The following is a 22192-nucleotide window of genomic DNA, read 5'->3' as shown; positions in this document are numbered from 1 at the left end:
TGCAAAACAATAGTTGTCTCTTCGGCCCGCTGGGAGTCCCATTGGGTCGTCTGGCTAGAGCTAGGAGTTGGATCAGATACTCTTGCAGTGGATGGTGCTCAGATTGCAGTTTAATTTACAAGTAACACCAATGGGACTTAAGATAATGCCATGCTAAGTAACACAAACGGGACATATGGTAATGCCATGCTCACCCCTAGAGAGAGCATTGGCAGCCAAATCCGACAGACCGGAGCCCAGAAGAGAACAGCTGGGGGGGATCCATTGACTCTAACAATTCGGAATAAAGAGTGATTTTGCTCAGCAGAATAATATTGTCCAGATTCGCTTTATTCATAAACTCTTCAAATGATAATATTGATGTTAAACAAAATATGAAGTTTGGGGAATTACTTATTTCTTTTTGGATTTTTGGGTGATTTTATTTTCTGTACAACATTTTTCCTTAAAAGATCTGCTTCTTAAACAGCAGAATATTAAAACAAGATTTTAAATTCTGAGTTTAAAATGGACTAACCCAGAGCACCCTCTAATGGTGATATTAATTATGACAAAGTGAATAATTGTAGCATTGAATCAAAAATTAAAAAAAAAATACTAATGATTCAGGAATAGAGAAACATTTATCTCTAGATAGATGCAGATATCTAATTTAACAAACTCATGTTATGTGCTATCTATTGCATATCATTAAAGAAAATATTTGCAACAGAAATGGTAATATTGCAGTTTATAGATGTTATTGTCAAATACTGATGGGAACTATCTCTGTTTGTATTTATTCTCATTTAATATCACTGCATTTAAATCACTAGAATACTTGCCATATATGTTTCCATATATTCATTTGTACAGAACACTACTTATATTATACATAAGCCACCAAAGAATGGTAATAAATATAAAGGCAGATAAGTATCATAAAAAAATGTTGGGGAGATTCTATGTTTGGATAATAAAATAGAAATTATATCACTGAATGTGACTGTGTAAACGAAAAATGATATAATATTATTTACAGAACATCATCAAAGAGAAAGTTTTTCTTGGGCCTGGGGGAAATGTTCTACTAAAGAAAGATTTTCCAGCCTGTTTAAAATTAATAAAAGTGGCTAAAATCACAAAGTAAGGGAATTCATTATTTCAACTCTTTTAAACAGCAATCTTCATTCAATTTCAAGGAAGTTGAAGCAACTTCCATTGATTGAAAAGAAAAGTAACTTGATTTCACAAGCAATGCTTTGAAAACCTTGGATCTTTACCCATTTATTTTTATGTCCCCTTTGAAATAAAGAGGATAATTGTAATGAAAAAATATATATTTTGCACTGAATGGATAAAGCTACCTGGAGCTCCAAATCATTATTGTTTTGTTCCTCACTCAACAGAGATTTGGAAGTCTTTCATTAGCTCTATTGATGTGAGTGCAGCAGGAAATCCAGAGTCTTCCCTTTACCATTAGCCAATCGCAGGCAGCCATTGTGGGAAACTACTTGGGATTGTCAGGGGACTCACAGCTTTGATCATTTACCATAGGGCAGTGTGAGTTAATGTAGTTTTCTACCTGCTGATATTTTAGTTTCTTTTTTTCCCCCACTTGGACTGCAAAGGATAAAGCACAATTATTTATATTTAATTGGCAAACATGGGTTTAATTTAAAATGGAATCCCAATCCAGAGTCCCAAATGTATTCAGTACACCCATCCCCACAGCCCAGTAAGTCTGGAGAGCACTTTTTAGCATGAAGCTGGTTGTCCTTGGAAAAGAGGACATGCATTTTGCAGAAATTCCACACACAGCCTATGATGACCAGCATGGTGCTCTTTTATTTACTATGTCAGGAGGACAATATTACTGTATAGTGGTCAGGGCCAGATTAACAATGAGGCAGATGGAGCTCCAGCTCCAGGTCTCCACATAAAAATAAGCCCATTATCATCATGAAATCACAGTCAGCCATACATTATAAGTATTAAAACTGTTTTTCTAGTTTTCTCACACATTTATGCATTTTTTCTATGTTTATGTATTTTTATGTGTTTAGGGAGACAGCGGGCTGATGTATGCGGTATACACACACACACGCACTTGGCATTGGTCACACCCACACAGCACTGGTTACAGCTCCTTCCCTTCTCAGTATAGGCCTTTAGACATATTCAGCCCCAGGCCCACATGGCCCTGAAAATGGTGATCTTTCTACCAAAACTGAGTGACATCATATTAGGGGTGAGCGGGTTCGGATTTCTGAAATCCGAACCCCCCCGAGCCCCCCGATCCGAGTCCGATCCGAGTCAGGCTCGACTTTTCCCGCCTGACTCGGATTCTGAAATCGAGGCAAAACGTCATCTTCCCGCCTTCCGAGTCTCGCGGGTTTTGGATCCTATATAAGGTACCCACGTCGGCGCCATTTTCTCACTCGGCTGTGGACAGTGAAGAGGGAGGGTGGGAGTTAGGGCTGTGTAGTGTAGTGTAGTGTAGTGCTGCTGTTGTCCACTACTTCAAAGTCCATAGGGGCTGGCTGTGTTGTGCTGTGCTGCTGTTGTTAATAGGGGCTGTGTCCACTACTTCAAAGTCCATAGGGGCTGGCTGGACTGTGTTGTGCAGTCAGTTCTCCATAGGGGCTGTGTCCACTCCAAAGTCCTGTGCAGTGTTCCAGTCCTAAAGAGGTGCTGTAGTGTTGTCCAGGGGGTGCTCTGTCCATCAGGGGTGCTCCCCCCAAGTGCTAAAAAAATAATATATTTTCTGTGTTTGTGAATTGTGTGCGCAGTAGCCGCACGTGCATCAACAAAGTAGTGCCAAGCGTGCGCCTGTGTCATAAGTAAAGGGCCGGCTGGCTTGACCGTTAAAGGGTGCTGTAACCCCCGAAAGTACACTCCAGTCCAAACCAAAAAAAAATTATTTTCTGTGTTTGTGAATTGTGTGCGCAGTAGCCGCACGTGCATCAACAAAGTAGTGCCAAGCGTGCGCCTGTGTCATAAGTAAAGGGCCGGCTGGCTTGACCGTTAAAGGGTGCTGTAACCCCCGAAAGTACACTCCAGTCCAAACCAAAAAAAAATTATTTTCTGTGTTTGTGAATTGTGTGCGCAGTAGCCGCACGTGCATCAACAAAGTAGTGCCAAGCGTGCGCCTGTGTCATAAGTAAAGGGCCGGCTGGCTTGACCGTTAAAGGGTGCTGTAACCCCCGAAAGTACACTCCAGTCCAAACCAAAAAAAAAATTATTTTCTGTGTTTGTGAATTGTGTGCGCAGTAGCCGCACGTGCATCAACAAAGTAGTGCCAAGCGTGCGCCTGTGTCATAAGTAAAGGGCCGGCTGGCTTGACCGTTAAAGGGTGCTGTAACCCCCAAAGTACACTCCAGTCCAAACCAAAAAAAAAATTATTTTCTGTGTTTGTGAATTGTGTGCGCAGTAGCCGCACGTGCATCAACAAAGTAGTGCCAAGCGTGCGCCTGTGTCATAAGTAAAGGGCCGGCTGGCTTGACCATTAAAGGGTGCTGTAACCCCCGAAAGTACACTCCAGTCCAAACCAAAAAAAAATTATTTTCTGTGTTTGTGAATTGTGTGCGCAGTAGCCGCACGTGCATCAACAAAGTAGTGCCAAGCGTGCGCCTGTGTCATAAGTAAAGGGCCGGCTGGCTTGACCGTTAAAGGGTGCTGTAACCCCCGAAAGTACACTCCAGTCCAAACCAAAAAAAAATTATTTTCTGTGTTTGTGAATTGTGTGCGCAGTAGCCGCACGTGCATCAACAAAGTAGTGCCAAGCGTGCGCCTGTGTCATAAGTAAAGGGCCGGCTGGCTTGACCGTTAAGGGTGCTGTAACCCCCGAAAGTACACTCCAGTCCAAACCAAAAAAAAATTATTTTCTGTGTTTGTGAATTGTGTGCGCAGTAGCCGCACGTGCATCAACAAAGTAGTGCCAAGAGTGCGCCTGTGTCATAAGTAAAGGGCCGGCTGGCTTGACCGTTAAAGGGTGCTGTAACCCACAAAGTACACTCCAGTCCAAACCAAAAAAAAAATTATTTTCTGTGTTTAGCCGCACGTATATATCAAATCGATATAACATAAATGGAGGACCAAACTTTCTCCGATAAAAATAAAATAGAGAAAGATCAAGAACCACTTCCTCCTAGTGCTGAAGCTGCTGCCACTAGTCATGACATAGACGATAACATGCCATCAACGTCGTCTGCCAAGGCCGATGCCCAATGTCATAGTAGAGGGCACATACAATCCCAAATGGCAAAGTTCAGGAAAATGACCTTGAAAAAGACATTTAAATCAGCTGAAGAGAAACGTAAACTTGCCAATATGCCATTTACGACACGGAGTGGCAAGGAACGGCTAAGGTCGATCCCTAGTATGTTCATGACTAGTGGTTCAGCTTCACATGACGATGGAAGCCCTCCTCCCACTAAAAAAATCAAAAGAGTTAAGCTGGCAAAAGCACAGCGAAGAACTGTGCTTTCTAAGAAGATATCACAAATCCCCAAGGAGAGTCCAAGTGTGGTGGTGGTTGCGATGCCTGACCTTCCCAGCACTGGACGGGAAGAGGTGGCTCTTTCCACCATTTGCACGCCCCCTGCAAGTGCTGAAAGGAGCACCCACAGTCCACTTGCTCATATGCAAATTGAAGATGTCACTGTTGAAGTACAACAGGATGAGGATACTGGTGTAGCTGGCGCTGAGGAGGAAGTTGGCGAGGAGGATTCTGATGGTGATGTGGTTTGTTTAAATCAGGCTCCGGGGGAGACAGTTGTTGTCCGTGGGATGAAAAAGCCCATCACGGTCATGCCTGGGCAGAAGACCAAACATTCCACCTCTTTGGTCTGGCAATATTTCTATCCAAATCCGGACAACAACTGTCTTGCCATATGTACCATATGTAAAGGTGAAATAAGTAGGGGTAGGGACGTCAACCACCTAGGAACATCCTCCCTTATACGGCACCTGCAGCGCGTTCATAAAAAGTTACTGTCAAGTTCAGAAACTTTGGCTAAGACCGTAAGCAGTCCAGGGACACCTAAATCCCGTTGTCCTGTTGTATCCAAGCGCCTGCAAACCACACCGTCAACTCCCTCCTCGTCAATTTCCTCCTTAGTCAGGATCGGAAGTAGTCCTGCAGGCCATGTCACTGGCATGACTGACTCTCCTATCCGGGATTCCTCTGGAGGATCCTGCATTGCTACGCCTACTGCTGCCGCTGCTGCTGTTGCTGCTGCTGGGAGTCGTTCATCATCCCAGAGAGGAAGTAGGAACACCACTACTTTTACTAAACAATTGACCCTCCAACAGTCCTTAGCGAGGAGGATGAAGTACGACAGCAGTCATCCTGAAGCAAAACGTATAACTGAGGCCTTGACTGCTATGTTGGTGTTAGACGTGCGTCCGGTATCCGCCATTAGTGCAGTGGGATTTAGACAATTGATGGAGGTAGTGTGTCCCCGGTTCCAAATCCCGTCTAGATTCCACTTCACTAGGCAGGCGATACCGAGACTGTACAGAAACGTCAGAAAAAGTGTCCTCAGTGTCCTGAAAAATGCCGTTGTACACAATGTCCACTTAACCACGGACATGTGGACAAGTGGAACAGGGCAGACTAAGGACTATATGACTGTGACAGCCCACTGGGTAGATGTATCACCTTACGCAGCAACAGCAGCAGCGTCACCAGTAGCAGCATCTCAGAAACGCCAGCTCGTTACAAGGCAGGCTACGCTGTGTATCACCGGTTTCAGTAAGAGGCACACCGCCGACAACCTCTTAGAGAAACTGAGGGAAATCATCGCCCAGTGGCTTACCCCACTTAGACTCTCCTGGGGATTTGTGATATCTGACAACGCCACCAATATTGTGCGGGCATTACATCTGGGCAAATTCCAGCATGTCCCATGTTTTGCTCACACAATAAACTTGGTGGTGCAGAATTTTCTGAAAAGCGACAGGGGCGTGCAGGAGACGCTTTGGGTGGCCCGAAAAATTTCGGGCCACTTTCGCCATTCAGCGACTGCGTGCCGAAGACTGGAGCGCCAGCAAACACTCTTGAACCTGCCCCGCCATCACCTGAAGCAAGAGGTTGTGACGCGGTGGAACTCAACCCTCTATATGCTTCAGAGGATGGAGGAGCAGCAAAAGGCCATACAAGCCTATACATCCACCTATGACATAGGCAAAGGAGGGGGTATGCACCTGACTCAAGCGCAGTGGAGAATGATTTCCGTGTTGTGCAAGGTTCTCCAGCCCTTCGAACTTGCCACACGTGAAGTCAGTTCAGACACAGCCAGCTTGAGTCAGGTCATTCCCCTCATCAGGCTTTTGCAGAAGCAGCTGGAGAAAGTGAAGGAGGAGCTAAGACGGAGCGATTCCGCTCGGCATGTGGGACTTGTGGATGAAGCCCTTCATTCGCTTTGCCAGGATTCCAGGGTGGTCAATCTGTTGAAATCAGACCACTACATTTTGGCCACCGTGCTTGATCCTAGGTTTAAAGCCTATGTGGTGTCTCTCTTTCCGGCCGACACAAGCCTGCAGAGGTGCAAAGACCTGCTGGTGAACACACTGTCAGCTGAAGCGGAACGTGACACGTCAACGGCTCCTTCTTCATTTTCTCCCGCAACTGGGGCTGCCAGGAAAAAACTTAGGTATCCTAAGCAACCCGCTGGCGGTGATGCAGGGCAGGCAGGACCAAGTTTGGACATCTGGTCCGGACTGAAGGACCTGGCAACAATTTCTGACATGTCTACTGTCACTGCATATGATACTGTCACCATTGACAGAATGGTGGAGGATTACATCGGTGACAGCATCCAAGTAGGCATGTCAGACAGTCCATACCTGTACTGGCAGGAAAAAGAGGCAATTTGGAGGCCCCTGTACAAGCTGGCTCTATTTTACCTGAGTTGCCCCCCCTCCAGTGTGTACTCCGAAAGAGTGTTTAGTGCAGCCGGGAACCTTGTCAGCGAAAGGCGTAGGAGGTTGCTTCCACAGAATGTGGAGAAGATGATGTTCATCAAAATGAATTATCAGCTCTTCCAGGGAGACCAGCCTCCAGAAGGTACAGAGGGACCTGTGGTGGTGGATTCAAGTGGGGACGAGTTAATACTTTGTGAGGATGAGGATGTACACACTGAAGAGGGTGAGGAATCGGTGGATGAGGAGGATGAGGATGACATCTTGCCTCCGTAGAGCCAGTTTGTGCAGGGACACATTAATTGCCAGCTTGTTTTGTGGGGGCCCAAACGAACCAATCATTTCAGCCACAGTTGTGTGGCAGACCCTGGCGCTGAAATGATTGATTTGTTAAAGTGTGCATGTCCTGTTTATACAACATAAGGGTGGCTGGGAGGGCCCAAGGACAATTCCATCTTGCACTTCTTTTTTTTCTTTGCATTATGTACAGTTTGGGGCCTAGTTTTTCTAACTGCCATCCTGTCTGCCACTGCAGTGTCACTCCTAGATGGGTCACGTGTTTGTGCCGCCCACTCGTGTCGCTTAGCATAGTCATCCAGCTACCTCGGTGCAACCTTTTGGACATGAAAACACTATTGTGAGGTGTGAGGTGTTCAGAATAGACTGGAAATGAGTGGAAATTAAGGTTATTGAGGTTAATAATAGCATAGGAGCAGAGAAACCAACAAATTCTGTGATTTTAGCTGTTTTTATGCTTTTTAAAAAAAAAATACAGATCCAAAACACAAAACCCAGAACCCAAAACACGGAAGGGTGGTTTTGGCAAAACCAATCCAGATCCAAAACACGAAGAAAGATCCAGATCCAAAACAAAAACACAAAACACGAAAAGTGGCCGGTGCACACCCCTACATCATATAATGTAACAAGTCATATGGTCAGCTTACTGAGGTGAAAATTCACCTACTGCATGCATTTAACCATAACCATTGCTATCTATAATGAATTTAAAAGCTATCTATCATTTAGGTTAAAAAAGGCTTACACTACACAGTCAGTAGACATATTAACAGCTGCAGTGGATAACTGACAGTGCTTTTGCATTATTTTCATAAAACATTTAGGTTAAAATAAACATATTTTTCATTGTGACATGTCATATTAGCAGATATAGGCCCTCATTCAGACCCACTCGCAAGCGGGCGCACGTACGTTAGGCGTACGTACAAAAATATTTAAATTCAATGGCTCGCTCGTATTTTCGTTCGCATCTAAAATTCCTCCCTAAACTCTGACGACCCCTCCTCTAACTAACGAGCGTACGAAATAGCGAGCGTACATCCCCGAAATGGCTTGAAAGGAACGCACGCACAAGTATAAACAGGAAGTGGCCTTGTCAGATGTCGATTACCTGCTCCTTTATTCTGCCTACCTCCATCAATCGTATCATGCCAATCAATGTATCAATTAGCTTAATTGTTTGTTTTTTTTCAACACAATGCAAGAAACTTTACTCTTGTCCGTGTTTGTGTTTACCCGCAGAATACGTACGGATGAAACATTCGCTTTTATTGTTCAAAAAACATGTGAACCACAATTAAACAATTGTTCTATTGCTGTGGATCCCCGCATATTTCCCTGGGTTCATTTCTTTATTTAAATTTGCTTACGCATGTCACTGCATCAAGCCTATCATAACTCTCCAGAGATTTCTGGCCCTGTCGAACACATGACTCATACACTAACCAATAAAATTGCTCCTGTTAATTTCCAAAATACATTAGCCAATCAGAAAATTTTTACACACTTTATCAAAAATGATTTTTAAGAAAAACACCATTGCCATCATGAGAGCCTCCGCATTCACCAGGCGCGAGCTGCTGGTGCTTACGGAGGTCATGGATCGCCGGATCACCAGCCAACCGCAACCCATCACCAACCGGCAGAAGCGCTCCGCGTATGCGGAGGCACGGTCCCGCCTGCGGTCCTTCGGCTCACGCCGCAACATCGGGCAGCTGGAGCGCAGGTGGTCCGACCTGCAACGGCGAACGCCCCGCTTGCTGGCATGCTTTCGCATGCAGATCCTGGAAAGTAAGTGTTATGTATTGTGGTTTTAATGTTTGTGTTTGTGGGGCAAACTGCGTGTGCATGTTTTCCTGTCTGTCCTATTTATTATTTGTACTCATATCTGCGTGTGCATGTTTTCCTGTCTGTCCTATTTATTATTTGTACTCATATCTGCGTGTGCATGTTTTCCTGTCTGTCCTATTTATTATTTGTACTCATATCTGCGTGTGCATGTTTTCCTGTCTGTCCTATTTATTATTTGTACTCATATCTGCGTGTGCATGTTTTCCTGTCTGTCCTATTTATTATTTGTACTCATATCTGCGTGTGCATGTTTTCCTGTCTGTCCTATTTATTATTTGTACTCATATCTGCGTGTGCATGTTTTCCTGTCTGTCCTATTTATTATTTGTACTCATATCTGCGTGTGCATGTTTTCCCTCTATTTCTGATTTATTCATTCTACTCCTATTTGGCTTATTTTTTGGGTTGGTTTTTTTTTTTAGTTTTGGTCCCCGGATTTGTCCATAAACTAACCGCAATTTCTTTGACATATTTTAGGGGGACAGCCAAGACTCCGCCGTCACCGTCCGTCCAGACGGCGTTCCCGGCCACTATCCCCAACCCCCAGCCAACACTCCACCCCAAATCTTTCCCCTATTCCCCACTCCTCCCCATCCTTCCCAGACCCTCTCCCGGAAATGTCGGGCCTCCTTACCCTCCGTCCCACTTCCCCCTCTCCTCCACCCACCCCTCTTCCAATTACCCCCTCCCCGGAGTCCATCATAACTCCTCCCCATTCTTTGGGGAATGACGGATCCTCCGAGGAGGATCATGGAGGCATTTCCGGAGCTCCCGTTTTGGCTCCCGGTATGTTTTTATTTTGTTTTTTTTTAAAGCACAAACTGTTTGTATGTAATCATGTGTCGTGCCTTTCTTCGTGTTTTTGTGGCTTGACTTTTGGTGATTTTGCAGTTTGCCTTTACCTCTTCCTGGTGATTTCAACATACACATATCACACCTGTGGGAATTTGTACATAGGCCTTGTATTTTTGGCAGCACCCCCTTTTTTTTTTTTTTTTTAGGTTTAGGAGTGATTTCGTTGTGTTTTTGTTTTTTTAATGTGGATTCCTTATTGTTGTATTAACCCACACACTTTTCTCACCCACAGAGGAACAGAGGCGTCGGCAAGAGGTGGCGGATTGTGTTGGCCAGATGCGCCAACATGTAATTGGCATTCTGGTGGCCCTCGACCGGCTGTCTGGCCTCCTTCGCCAGTAGTTTTTTTATTTTTGTTAACGTTTCAAAATAAATGTATTCAGACAAATATACGTTCTGGCTAATTTTTTAAATCCAAAACCAAGATAGTTTAGCATGACATAAGTAGACTGTTCCTGCAAGGATTTCCCTTTTTTAAAAGTTAGATTGTGTTTTGTCTTTGTATGTCAAACAGACACAAGAAACACATAACAGTAACAATGTCATTTCCCTTTTTGGGTGTAGTGTCAATTACATATTTCTACATTTTACAGGTTCCTAGTTGGTGCGCAAGCTGCTTAGGCCAATCTTACAAATCCCAAGGTTGGGCCAGGCTTCCTTTTGGTGTGGGTTGGGAAGCTGAAAACATATTTCAGTTTAGCTCAACTGGCGTCAGTACTGGATTACCCCTTAGTCAAATGTAACTTGTGTTAACCTGGTTACACTTGCTGTTAACGTCCCAAAAAAGGAAGACCATTTCACTCTCCAAACATTTATTCACAACATAACAGAGAAAACAAAGTGGTCACTCCCAAAAAAAGAACACAGTGATAAATTCAAATACAACACATACCAAGAAATAATTAAATAAAAACAAAAAATCAAGAACTGGTTGACGAAGGACCATGCCAACATGATTCCACAAACATTTAATTTCTGGTTGATTTCATTCTGGAAGCAGAGACATGGCTTCAGACCAGGGAAACAATGGCCAAAATTCCGGTGGTAAGGCCTTCATGCATTTTGTCTCAATGTTTCTTTTAAAACATAATATTGTGCAAGTTGTGAAGTGGCTAAATCTGCATATTTACCCAAATAGGTGAGGAGGATGACATGGAAGAGACTGCTGGCCCCAGTCAACCCGCCAAAGCTGCCAAAAAAAAAAGGCAGCCACATTTCACAAGCAAGGAGATGGAGGTTTTGATCCAGAAGTGCGTTGACATCCTGCCCCAGGCAGCCAGGAATATGAGCCAAAGCCAGAAGTGGAGAATGTGGGAGGAGGTCGCCGTTGCTGTCAATAGGGTGGGTGATTATGTCCGTCTAGCCCGGGATGTCAAACGGCGGTAAGTAAACACTTTCCCATCCTATAAACAAACCCCATTGTAAAAAAAAGGATAATGGTTCCAATTTCATTCCACAGATGGGCAGACTTCAAATATCGTCTCAAGCAAAAACTTGCCGACAGGGCTAGGCATGCAAGGGGGACAGGTGGGGGTCCCACCCCTGTGTCATTGGAGTTGACAGACTTAGAAGAGCTGGCACAGGGGTGTGTGCAGGCTGTGGAGGTGTTTGGCGTGTCCAACATGGATACGGACATGCCAGACTTTGCGGCTCCTCATGTTGGCCAAGGTAAGTCTTGTGATGTCACCAACTCTGAAATGCTATTGTGCCAATATGTAGATTCTAATGTGAGTCTTTTCGCATTTTTCCTAACAGAGACAGAGGCGGATGAGTCTGCTCCAGAGGGGAGCCTTGGCCGCAGAATTTCTGCTGGCTCTGCAGGGGAGGAACCAGTACATCCGGCTGAGGACCCTGCAGAAGCCAGTCCAGGGCGTGCCCCCTCGCAGGCAGTGGGCCTCCTCACAGAACTCAATTTTAAATCGGATTTCCATACGGAGATTCTGCAGAGGATGGACGCCAGTCTGATACGGGTGGCTGAGGCCCTGGAGCAAAATGCTGCAGCCAACGTGACCATTGCTCAGGCCCTGGCGGAAAATACCAGGGCCAACATCCGCATCGTCGATGCCCTGGAGCAGCTCGTTCGCCAGCACATGGTGGAGCCGACCTCCCTTCCTGCCGGAACATCCGGATCCTCCACCTCTGGCACAACATCAGCCAATCCTCCAAATGTGCCTAGCCCTGTGCCTAGTCCAGAGGCCACAACATCTGCCTCTGGACAGGCCAGCCCGATGGCATCCCGGACCCGGTCTGGCGCCCACCCTCACCCAGCCAAACGGGCGAGAAAACGGTGACAGCAATGGCGACTTTTCCCACACTCCTTCTGTGCTTGGCTCATATTCCTTTCTGGTCAAAACTTCCCTCTCCTTTCTTGTGAAATTTTTTTAAATTTGGTATTTACGTTTATGTTACCAGTTATGGCTTTTTTTTTTTTTTTAACAAATATCTTTGCCACAAAAAAAAGGCAACAAAATATTAGGCCAATTTGTTTGTGTTTAAACAATAAATTTAAAACAAAAAACTGACATTGTATTGTGACATTATTGTACAAATGGGTTACATTTAATCCTGGCCCTAAAGGCAAAAACTGACCCTCTTAAAAAAAAAAAAAGGCCTCTTTAAGGAACGTTTAAAAAATCACATAGCGATGCAAATTCCACAGTAAACCAAAAAAAAGGGGAGCTAATTAAAACATGATGACATTATTGTTACAATAGGCCATAACCAACAAATTGAGGCCAAAATAAAACACCAAAAATGTACGCTAATTGATTGTGTAATCATGACATTAGCAGCTCTGATTTCCACCTGCGTACGCTTTTGTGCTATCCCAATAAACTGCTTTCCAAACACATACCAAGCCGGTTTTCAATCCAACACTAATTACTTTACTGACCAGCCGCGATTAATCGCAGCACCATCCTTGAGTCCCGGGACGGAGGAGAAGGCCATCGCCAATGTGGTCGAGTAATCCTGACCCTAAGCTGTGCGAGCATTTTGAAGGGAAAGCGGATGTTCCAGTGACGTATGAGACGGTCCGAACACATTTGACGTTCACATCTGCTAATGTATGTACGCCCCAAAAACGCCTCGCCACGCCTGCGTTTCTTCATCTCCACCCCCGTCAACACCCAAAAACGCCCTGTTCTGTCAATCACATTTGACATGTCACTTCCTGTACGCTATTTTAGGAACGAGAGAAAAAAAACTCGCAATCTGCCGTACGCACATGCGCAGTGTAACACCGACGCATGCGCGGTTAGTCAACATCGGAACGCAACGAGCGTACTGTTGTTAACGTGCGGCTCTGAATGAGGGCCATAGTTTATATAACTGCTGATATGACAAAATGGCGACCATTTTACCAAAGCTGATTGACAACAAAAAGGCTGTTTATGATGTACAGTAACAAGTCATATGGTCAGTATACTGAGGTTAAAAATGACACATCTGCATGCATTTTGCCATTTGCTATCGGTATATTTATAACCTATTGATCTATCTATCATTAGGTTACAGAAAGCGGTCAGCAGATGCATTAACAGATACAGTTAATAACTGACAATTCTCTAGCAAGTCACATGATCAGTCTATTGAGGTTATAAATCACATCCTACTAGCATTTCACCAATTCTATCTATCTATCGATCTATCGATCTATTTATCTTTCTATCTAGATACAGTTGATAACTGACAGTTCTGTTGTAAATCACATGATCAGTCTATTGAGGATATAAATCTGCAATTCACCAATGCTATCTATCTATCTAACATTATTTTTATCAAACATTTAGGTTCAAATAAACATACCTTACATTGTGACATATCATATTAGCAGACATAGTTGACAACTGACAGTTGTCTACAAAATGGTGACTGTACTACCAAAGCTGTATGACATCACAAAGGCTGTTTATTATGCAACAAGTCACATGGTCAGCATACTGAGGTGAAAATCACATCAGGCATACATTTTGCATTTGCTATCTATCTATTTATAATGTATTTATAATATAATCTATCTATCATATATCTGTCAGACACAACATTTTTGTAATATTAAAACAGATACAGTTGATAACTGACAGTGCTATTGCAAGTCACATGATCAGTCTATTGAGGATATAAATCACATCCTCCTAACTGTATTTCTCCCAGGGACAGATTAACAATTGAGCTCCAGCTCCAGGCCTCCACATAAAAATAGGCCCTTCATCAGCATGATAATGATCTACTGCCTAGCTGGTCACATAGATAGCCATAAATGATAAGTATTAAAAATGTTTTTCTAGTTTTTTCACAAAAATATGCATGGTTTCTATTTTTATATATTTAGGGACACAGCGAGGATGATAGTGTATGGGGTTAGGGGTATACACACATGCACTTGGCTCTGGTCACACCTATACTGCACTAGTTACAGCTTCTTCCCTTCTCAGTATAAGCCCTTGAACATTTTCAGCTCCAGGCTCATGTGGCCCTTAATCCGGCTCTGATAGTGGAAACCAACACAGGCTAGAGTTTGGAGAGCAAGTTGCTGGATTTCTAACTTTTTTAATTATTACTTTAATTATTCCCATTTTCATTTGGGCCCCTGATTTCAATGGGATTTCTGCCTGTAGTGCACATACAGATGACTCAATTTAAATGAATGTCCACGACACATGCATAGCAGTTTTTTTTCCATCACACTCAGCCCACTTATTTCAAAGCTATCTTGAGTGTATTAAGCTGGGTACCCGCTATACGATGCATCATTTGATATAGTGTTCTGAAGTGGATCAGAATTACATATTGTGCACATTCATCGCCAGTGGCGTAACTAGGGTATTTGGAGCCCAGAGCAAATTTGAAAAGGGAGCCCCCACCACCACTACCCCGATATGTGCGCACGCTGAAGGCGCGTGCGGAAAAAAATGGGCGTGGTCACTTAAAAATGGGGCGTGTCAACATGACACACCCCTTTATTTTCACGCTGAACATTCCTATCCATATGCACCTTAACCCCAGTAGTACCCCTTATACAGTACCCCCAGTATGCAGTTGTGGTCCCTCTTATGCAGGCCCATAGTAGTGCCCCTTATACAGTATCCCCAGTAGTGGTCCCCCTTATACAACCCCCAATTAGTTTTAGTTCCCCTTACTCGGTGCCCCCAGTAGTGGTCCCCCCAAATGCAGTGCCCTATGTAGTGTTCCCCCTTATGCAGTGCCCCAGTAGCAGTCCCCACAATGCAGTGCACCCAGTAGTGGTATCCCCTTATGCAGTGCCCTTTATATAGTGCCCCCAGTAGTAGTCCCCCCCTATGCAGTGCCCTTTATATAGTGCCCCCAGCAGTAGTCCCCCCCATGCAGGTTTCCCAGTAGTGGTCCCCCTTATGCAGGCACCCAGTAGTGATCCCCCCTATCTAGTGCCCCCTGTAGTGGTCCCCGCAGTGCCCCTAGCAGTAAGCCCCTTATATAGTGCCCCCAGCAGTAGTCCCCCCCTCCCGTGCAGTGCCCCCAGTAGTGGTCCCCCTGATGCAGGCTCCCAGTAGTGACCCCCCCCTATCCAGTGGTCCCTGTAGTGGTCCTTCCTGTTATTGCCCCCAGTTGTGGTCCCCCCAGTGCAGTGCCCCTAGTAGTAGGCCCCTTTTATAATGCCCCCAGTAGTAGTTTCCCCCCCAAGTAGTGGTCCCCAGTTGAGGTTCCCCCTCCCGATTAAGTGCCCCCTTTAATAGCCCCCCCCCAGTAGAGGTCCTCCCAATAATGGTGCCCCCAGTAATAGCCCCCCCAGTAGAGGTCCTCCTAATAATGGTGCCCCCAGTAGTAGCCCCCTCCCAATAGAGGTCCTCCTAATAATGGTGCCCCCAGTAATAGCCCCCCCCAGTAGAAGTCCTCCTAATAATGGTGCCCCCAGTAATAGCCCCCCCACAGTAGAGGTCCTCCTAATAATGATGCCCCCAGTAGTAGTAGTAGCCCCCCCCGTTGTGCCCCCACCCCAGTAGAGGTCCCCCCAGTGGTAGCCACCCCCGTTGTACCCCCAGTAGTGCTGACAGGTTTTTAAAAATATATATATAAAAACATACTTACCTGAATCCACGCTGCTGCTGCTCCTCCAGTCCGCGACGCCGCTCCCGCCGCCGCCACCCGCCAGTCGTCCCAGGCTGGCGCGCTCAGCATAATGGGACAGACGTCATGACGTCTGTCCCATTACCCACTGCAGGAGCCGGACGGAAGTCCGGCTCTTGCAGTGGGTGCTGCAGCAGTCAATGAGAGTCTCTGACTCTCATTGGCTGCTGTTTAACACACATCGCCGCCAGCGCTGGCGGCGATGCGTGTGTTATGCACAGCCTGAGCCCGCCTCCTGGCGCTATTGGGCAAGCACTCAGGGGGAGGGAACGGGCTCAGGCGTGCAGCACAGGACCGGCGCTGGAAGCCTAGTGCCGGTCCTGTGTAAATGTGTAGCGCTGACCGCACTCATTGCGGACGGCGCTACACTGGTGGCTAACTAGGGCGCCGCCGGTCCCACGGCGCCCAGGGCACGCACCCTGCCCGACCCCCCTTAGTTACGCCACTGTTCATCGCTTCATCCCATCTGCTGTTCTGCATGGCAGATGGAACCATGCAGGTGTAGTTACATGCAGAATGTACTTGTACACATAGGCAAAACTAGACATTTGGTAATGGGTGGTCCCAGTTCCAACCCATTACCAGAAATTATGTTACATTGGAAGTTTGGCACTGTGTTTTGTGATCATTATTTAGGCAGCAAAGACTTATAACATTATTTATATTAGTGTTCCAGCCAGACCTGGGGTAGGACAGGGAGCTGAGGTGCAAGCAGAGTCTTCATGTGCACACACACGCTCATGGCTGACTGGAAGGGGGCGTGTCCTTATGACACATCCACAATTAGTCACTCTTGAGGACAGAGAAACTGAGGTGGAGTTACAAGGAGGGTGAAGGCAGAGCACTGAGGTGAAGTTAAGAGGAGGATGAGGGTAGGGACACTGAGGGGGAATTACAAGGAGGGTGAGAATAGGGACACTGTGGGGGAGTTACAGGGAGGGTGAGGATAGGGACACTGTGGGGGACTTACAGGGAGGGTGAAGGCAGAGGCACTGAGGTGAAGTTACTGTGAGGGTGAGGGTAGGGACACTGAGGTGAAGTTATGAGGAGGGTGAGGGTAGGAACACTGAGGTGAAGTTACAGGAAGGGTGAGTGCAGAGACACTGAGGGAGAGTTACAAGGAGGTGAAGATAGGGACACTGGGGGACTTACAGGGAGGGTGAGGGCAGGAAGACTGAGGGGTACCTACAGGGAGGGTGAAGGCAGAGGCACTGAGGTGAAGTTACGGGGAGAGTGAAGGCATGGACACTTAGGGGGAGTTACAGGGAGGGTACTGAACCCATATATACATATATACATACACACTAGTCCATGGTTCTGCCAGCACTCATTCCAACATAACAACTTGCTCCTGTGTCCAAATAACCATATGTACCACTCCCCTTCCCTCATCTCACCCACACTGTGCCACCCTTCCCTCATCTCACCCACACTGTGCCGCCCTTCCCTCATCTCACCCACACTGTGCTCCCCTTTCCCTCATCTCACCCACACTGTGCCCCCTTATCTCACCCACTGTGCCCGCTTTCCCTCATCTCACCCACACTGTGCCCCCTCATCTCACCCACACTGTGCCCCCATTTCCTCATCTCACCCACACTGTGCCTCCCTTCCCTCATCTCACCTACACTGTGCCCCCATTTCCTCATCTCACCCACACTGTGCTCCCCTTCCCTTATCTCACCCACACTGTGCCCCCATTCCCTTATCTCACCCACACTGTGCCCCCCTTCCCTCATCTTACCCACACTCTGCCCCCTTCCATCATCTGCCTACATTCTGCCCCCCCTTCCCTCATCTCACCCACACTATGCCCCCCTTCCCTCATCTCACCCACATTGTGCCCTCCTTGCCTCATCCTACCCACACTGTGCCCCCCATTCCTTCATCTTACCTACACTCTTCCCCCTCACTTATCTATAACAACGCTGGACAGAGAGGGAACTTCTTAGTCCTGCTCCTCTGAGCTTGGCTGCTGCAGCAGCCATTGGGCAGCTGGGCCCTGCCCCCACCCCAGTGCTGCTCTGCTCAGCTTCTCAGGATACTGACACGCTGATGCTGGCCTATACTCTCAGGGTCGGGTCCAGGCAGCCTCTGCAGGACCCCCAGAATGTCCGGCCACTGGTGTATGTAGGCAGAGCGGGAGGGCGTCCCCAAGTGTTCGGCCCGGGACTCCAATCCCGGAAGACCCCCGTTAATGGCAGCCCTGAGTGGCTGCCATTCTGCTCTTCACTAAAATGTAATCGCGCATGGCCCGACGTCATGACGTCACCATGCGCTTGTGCATGAACAGGATCAGATGATCCTGTTGGTGCCGAATGCCGATGCAGGGGAGGCGGAGCTGGAGAACGTCCTCCTGGTCAGGCGCGGAGGTAACGCATTCCTGACTGGGCACACATTATTTAAATATAATAAATAAAAATGTTTAATCGGTGGCAGAGGCTAATGGGAGGTCCGGTGCAGTAGATTACACAAGATCAGGGGCAAATGCAACATTTCTAGAAGATTTTCCTAATGCTTGATTTTGAAACAGTGCAAAAAAATTTTCTTATAGTAGACCTACCTCTGTAATGGAGATAGGCAAAAGGCAGATAATTGTCTGATGAGAATAAAATGTGTGGAAATTAAAGTTATCTAACTGATGTTATGGTATTCTCCCCATCCTAAATAAATGCCTGTAATTAGCTATATCCATGCTGAGAATTTGTGTAAAATTGGACAAACACATATAGGAGGACTTTTGTGACTAATTAAAACTTTGAGTAAGCAAAAAATTATTTAATAAAAAATATTGTTTCATTCAAATAACATGATACTATATAACATTTAGCTGCAACTAATACATTATTTATGTATGTAAATTAGATTTTGCTGAATTCATACAGCTGTAGGCCTGTATCTCATTTTGTGGTTCACTCAATATTCATTCACATTATCCATGCTTGTCTGTCCAATACAAATTAGCTATAGAACTAATATAGTAATAGTTGTAATTTGTAGGGTTTGACAGGACACAAAATGGAGAAAGGAGATTTCTGTAATCTTTGAATAGTATGTATAAATGATATTAACCATCAACATCACCTAGAATATCAATAACATATTGATTTTATGTGACTGACTTCCACAGAGAGAAATAAATAGCCTAACATACATAACATTTTAGTAATAGCTAGTTACATTGCATTAGTTGTCATCTGAATATATGGAAACATCTACAATTTACAGGTGACACAGTTAAGGGAAACAAATTATATGAATAGCCTTACAGAGAAACATAAAATGTACAGTAAATTAAAATAAAGGGTACAATATTATAATGTTATTGTAAAAGTATCTAAATAGGAAAAACCTTTCAAACTTTATTTATAATTTTTATTCTATTTTTAAATAAGGAATGAGATTGAACATGTACTGTATTGTATATAATATTTCTTTCTGTTTAAGAGGGTTCATTTTCAGTCACTCTTCGGCGTTCAGCTGGTTTTATCACCTCTACTACCATATATTTCAAAATCAAATGAGATGGGTCAGAATAATGAAAAGTATCATAATATGTAAAAATATGTATTACTGACTTATTAACAATGTTAACATATTCCAATAAGTTAGTTTTTAACTTGACACAAGATTTTCCTCATATGCTGTTTACCGAAGGTGCACCTTAGTGAGTTGATAGAATTGTAACTCTAACAGCTGATAAACAAGCAAATTGTGTATTCTGTTATTTATATAGTAAAACACAGTCACTGTGTAATAAATAAATATTCTTTAAAATGTGTGTAATTAAAAAAAGTTAGTCTACATTATAACAGTCAATTATATTTTCAGTTTAAGGTTACATACAGGAATATTTGTTTTCAATTAGGAACTCTTGTATACATAATTCTAGGCCATACATGCTAAGTTTTTTTTCGTGTTGAGAATTAAATTGGGCTATAAACAAAGTTTTTTTGTATTGTATTTTATGGTTTTATTACCTTCATTATTTAGAAGATAATAGAAGATAAATTTTTTTTTCAAACATGCTGACATATTTAACTACTTCAGATATTACAGGATAAGCCTTTTGTAAGGAGCAAAACTAAAAATCTCTAAACTCTTGGAATAAAGATAAATAAGAAAGCTCAGACATTGACTATAAAGAATGTTTATTAAGATATATTTTTGATGAAAGTTAGACAAATGAAGATTATAATTTGCATTTTTTTATTTATTTAATTAATCAAATTAAGGATTTTTTAAGCATGCATTATATTCATTATTCTTATATATCATCCTACAGATCATTATCTCCATTTAAATTACTGTCTGGAGGGAAAATATAAATATGGCTGCCATCATGCCATGTGATGGCACACTGGGAAGAAGGAGGGGTAGGATGTAAAATTAAAACAAATCTGAGTAGTGCATTCTAGTCTTCCTGCTCATTACATCATGTGCCATGCGACAGAACAAAAAAAAAATACTTTTCATTTTTTTCATAGGATTGCTGATTTAAAACGTGTTTTAACGATGATTGCATAAATCAGTGGATGCAGGTAAGGATGGTAAGGTGTGGCTCCTTTTTTTGCCACTAAGGGGAAAACATACCATGCAGTACTAGCACCACATCAGTTGTAAAAGATCTGGAACACTAATGCATTTTATCCAACAGTACTTTATGAAAGGGTAAGAGTCCCTTCAGGTCTTACTATTTGATAAAGTCCTGTCGGATAAAACGCAGACCTTACCATCTTTACCTGTTTCCATTGTTTCTCAGATAAGATATTACACAAGCATTTTTATTGTGAGCTTCTTATTTTTAATTGAAAATAAAATCCTGAAAAATAGTTGTATGATATAATGTGCATTCTGTTTTAAGGCCTGGGGATTTATACCATTTGTTTGGAGCCTCCCTGAGGGATATGGAGTGAATTGACGCCTCTGAAAAGATACACAGATAAGCGACACAATTATAAATTTTTGTACCAGGCCATCCACATACTTTATTGCACACTTTGGTGAGTATTTTATTTAGTCCGTTTCAAATGCCCATGTTCACTGAAATGATATAATGATACCTTTATCTGTACTGGGAATTCATCAAAAGATATCTTTGCTACGTATGTTGAAAGTTTATTTGGTATGAAGCTTCACTAATGTTTTCATTTATAATTTGATCTTTATTTGATGCTATTACACTATGGGCCTGATTCAGACCCACTCGCGAGCGGCTGTCCGCTCGCAAGTGGGTCGATGGTCTGCACTGCGCATGCGCACGACGGAGGGAGCTCCGTCGTGCGCATGCGTGAGACGCGACGAGCGAAGGACTTTCCTTCGCTCGTAGTGTCTGATCAAAGAGAGCGTGCTGTCGATGTTGATTGACAGCACGCCCACTTTGGTGGGCGTGCCGGGGGCGTGCCTCCCAGACCTCCCAAGGGAACGCCTACCGTCAGAAGCTGGCCCCACTGACATCACTAGTGATGTCAGTGGGAGTGATTTTGGCTTTGATAGAGCCAAAATCACTCGGGCCTTGCGGTTGAGAAACTCAACCGCAGGCTTCTGCATGCAGTGGCGATGGTCGCGATGGTCAAGACCATCGCGACCATCATCCTGCACGCTCGTATATGCTGTGGGTGGTGACCCACAGCTATACGAGCGTCCAGGAGGACGCTCCATATTTATGGAGGTGGGCCCTGATTCAGAGCGAGCCCTCTGGTCAGAGCGTCCGGCTCTGAATCAGGGCCTATATGTATATATTATGTATTGATCTTATTGGGCACTTGGCTGTGAACTGCACCTTTTGGAGGATGCAGGATGCTGTAATATATAAATGAGCAACTCTATTTTTCGGTACGCAGACACCTTGTGGTAACCAAATTTTGTATTCACTATCAGCTACGGTGTATTTCACCTGAATGGCATGATGTTCAACACTATTCATCTAACTATGGGGGTCATTCAGACCCGCTTGCGAGCGCAGGAATCTCGCAAGCAGGTCGATGGTGCCCTACTGCGCATGCGCAAGACCCGGCTAGCGACGGGACAGCCGTCGCTCTGGGTCTCGCACCAAAGGGGGCGTGCTGTCGATGTTGATTGACAGCACGCCCCCTTTGGTGGGCGTGCCGGGGGCGTGGCTGCCAGATGGAGGCGTTCCAATGGGAACGCCTACCATCTGAAGCCGGCCCCACTG

General features: G+C 44.8%; 1 protein-coding gene across 3 annotated transcripts in view; it reads left to right on the top strand.

The window, feature by feature from the left end:
• Positions 1-22192, top strand: part of LOC148514937 (agouti-signaling protein-like) — a 136325-nt gene that overhangs the window by 103229 nt on the left and 10904 nt on the right. Inside the window, exon 4 of one of the 3 annotated variants that reach the window (XM_088480800.1) lies at positions 20882-21020. The exons of the other annotated variants lie outside the window; for them this stretch is intronic. The gene's annotated coding sequence lies outside the window, so the exon portion shown is untranslated. The remainder of the gene's footprint in view (positions 1-20881; positions 21021-22192) is intronic. 3 annotated transcript variants of the gene reach the window in all.

This window comes from Taudactylus pleione, unplaced genomic scaffold (assembly GCF_031769625.1).
Source record: "Taudactylus pleione unplaced genomic scaffold, aTauple2 ptg000256l, whole genome shotgun sequence".
In the NCBI taxonomy this organism is placed as follows: domain Eukaryota; kingdom Metazoa; phylum Chordata; class Amphibia; order Anura; family Myobatrachidae; genus Taudactylus; species Taudactylus pleione.
Note: the sequence above shows the minus strand (reverse complement) of the source record. Positions and strands in the feature narration are given on the sequence as shown.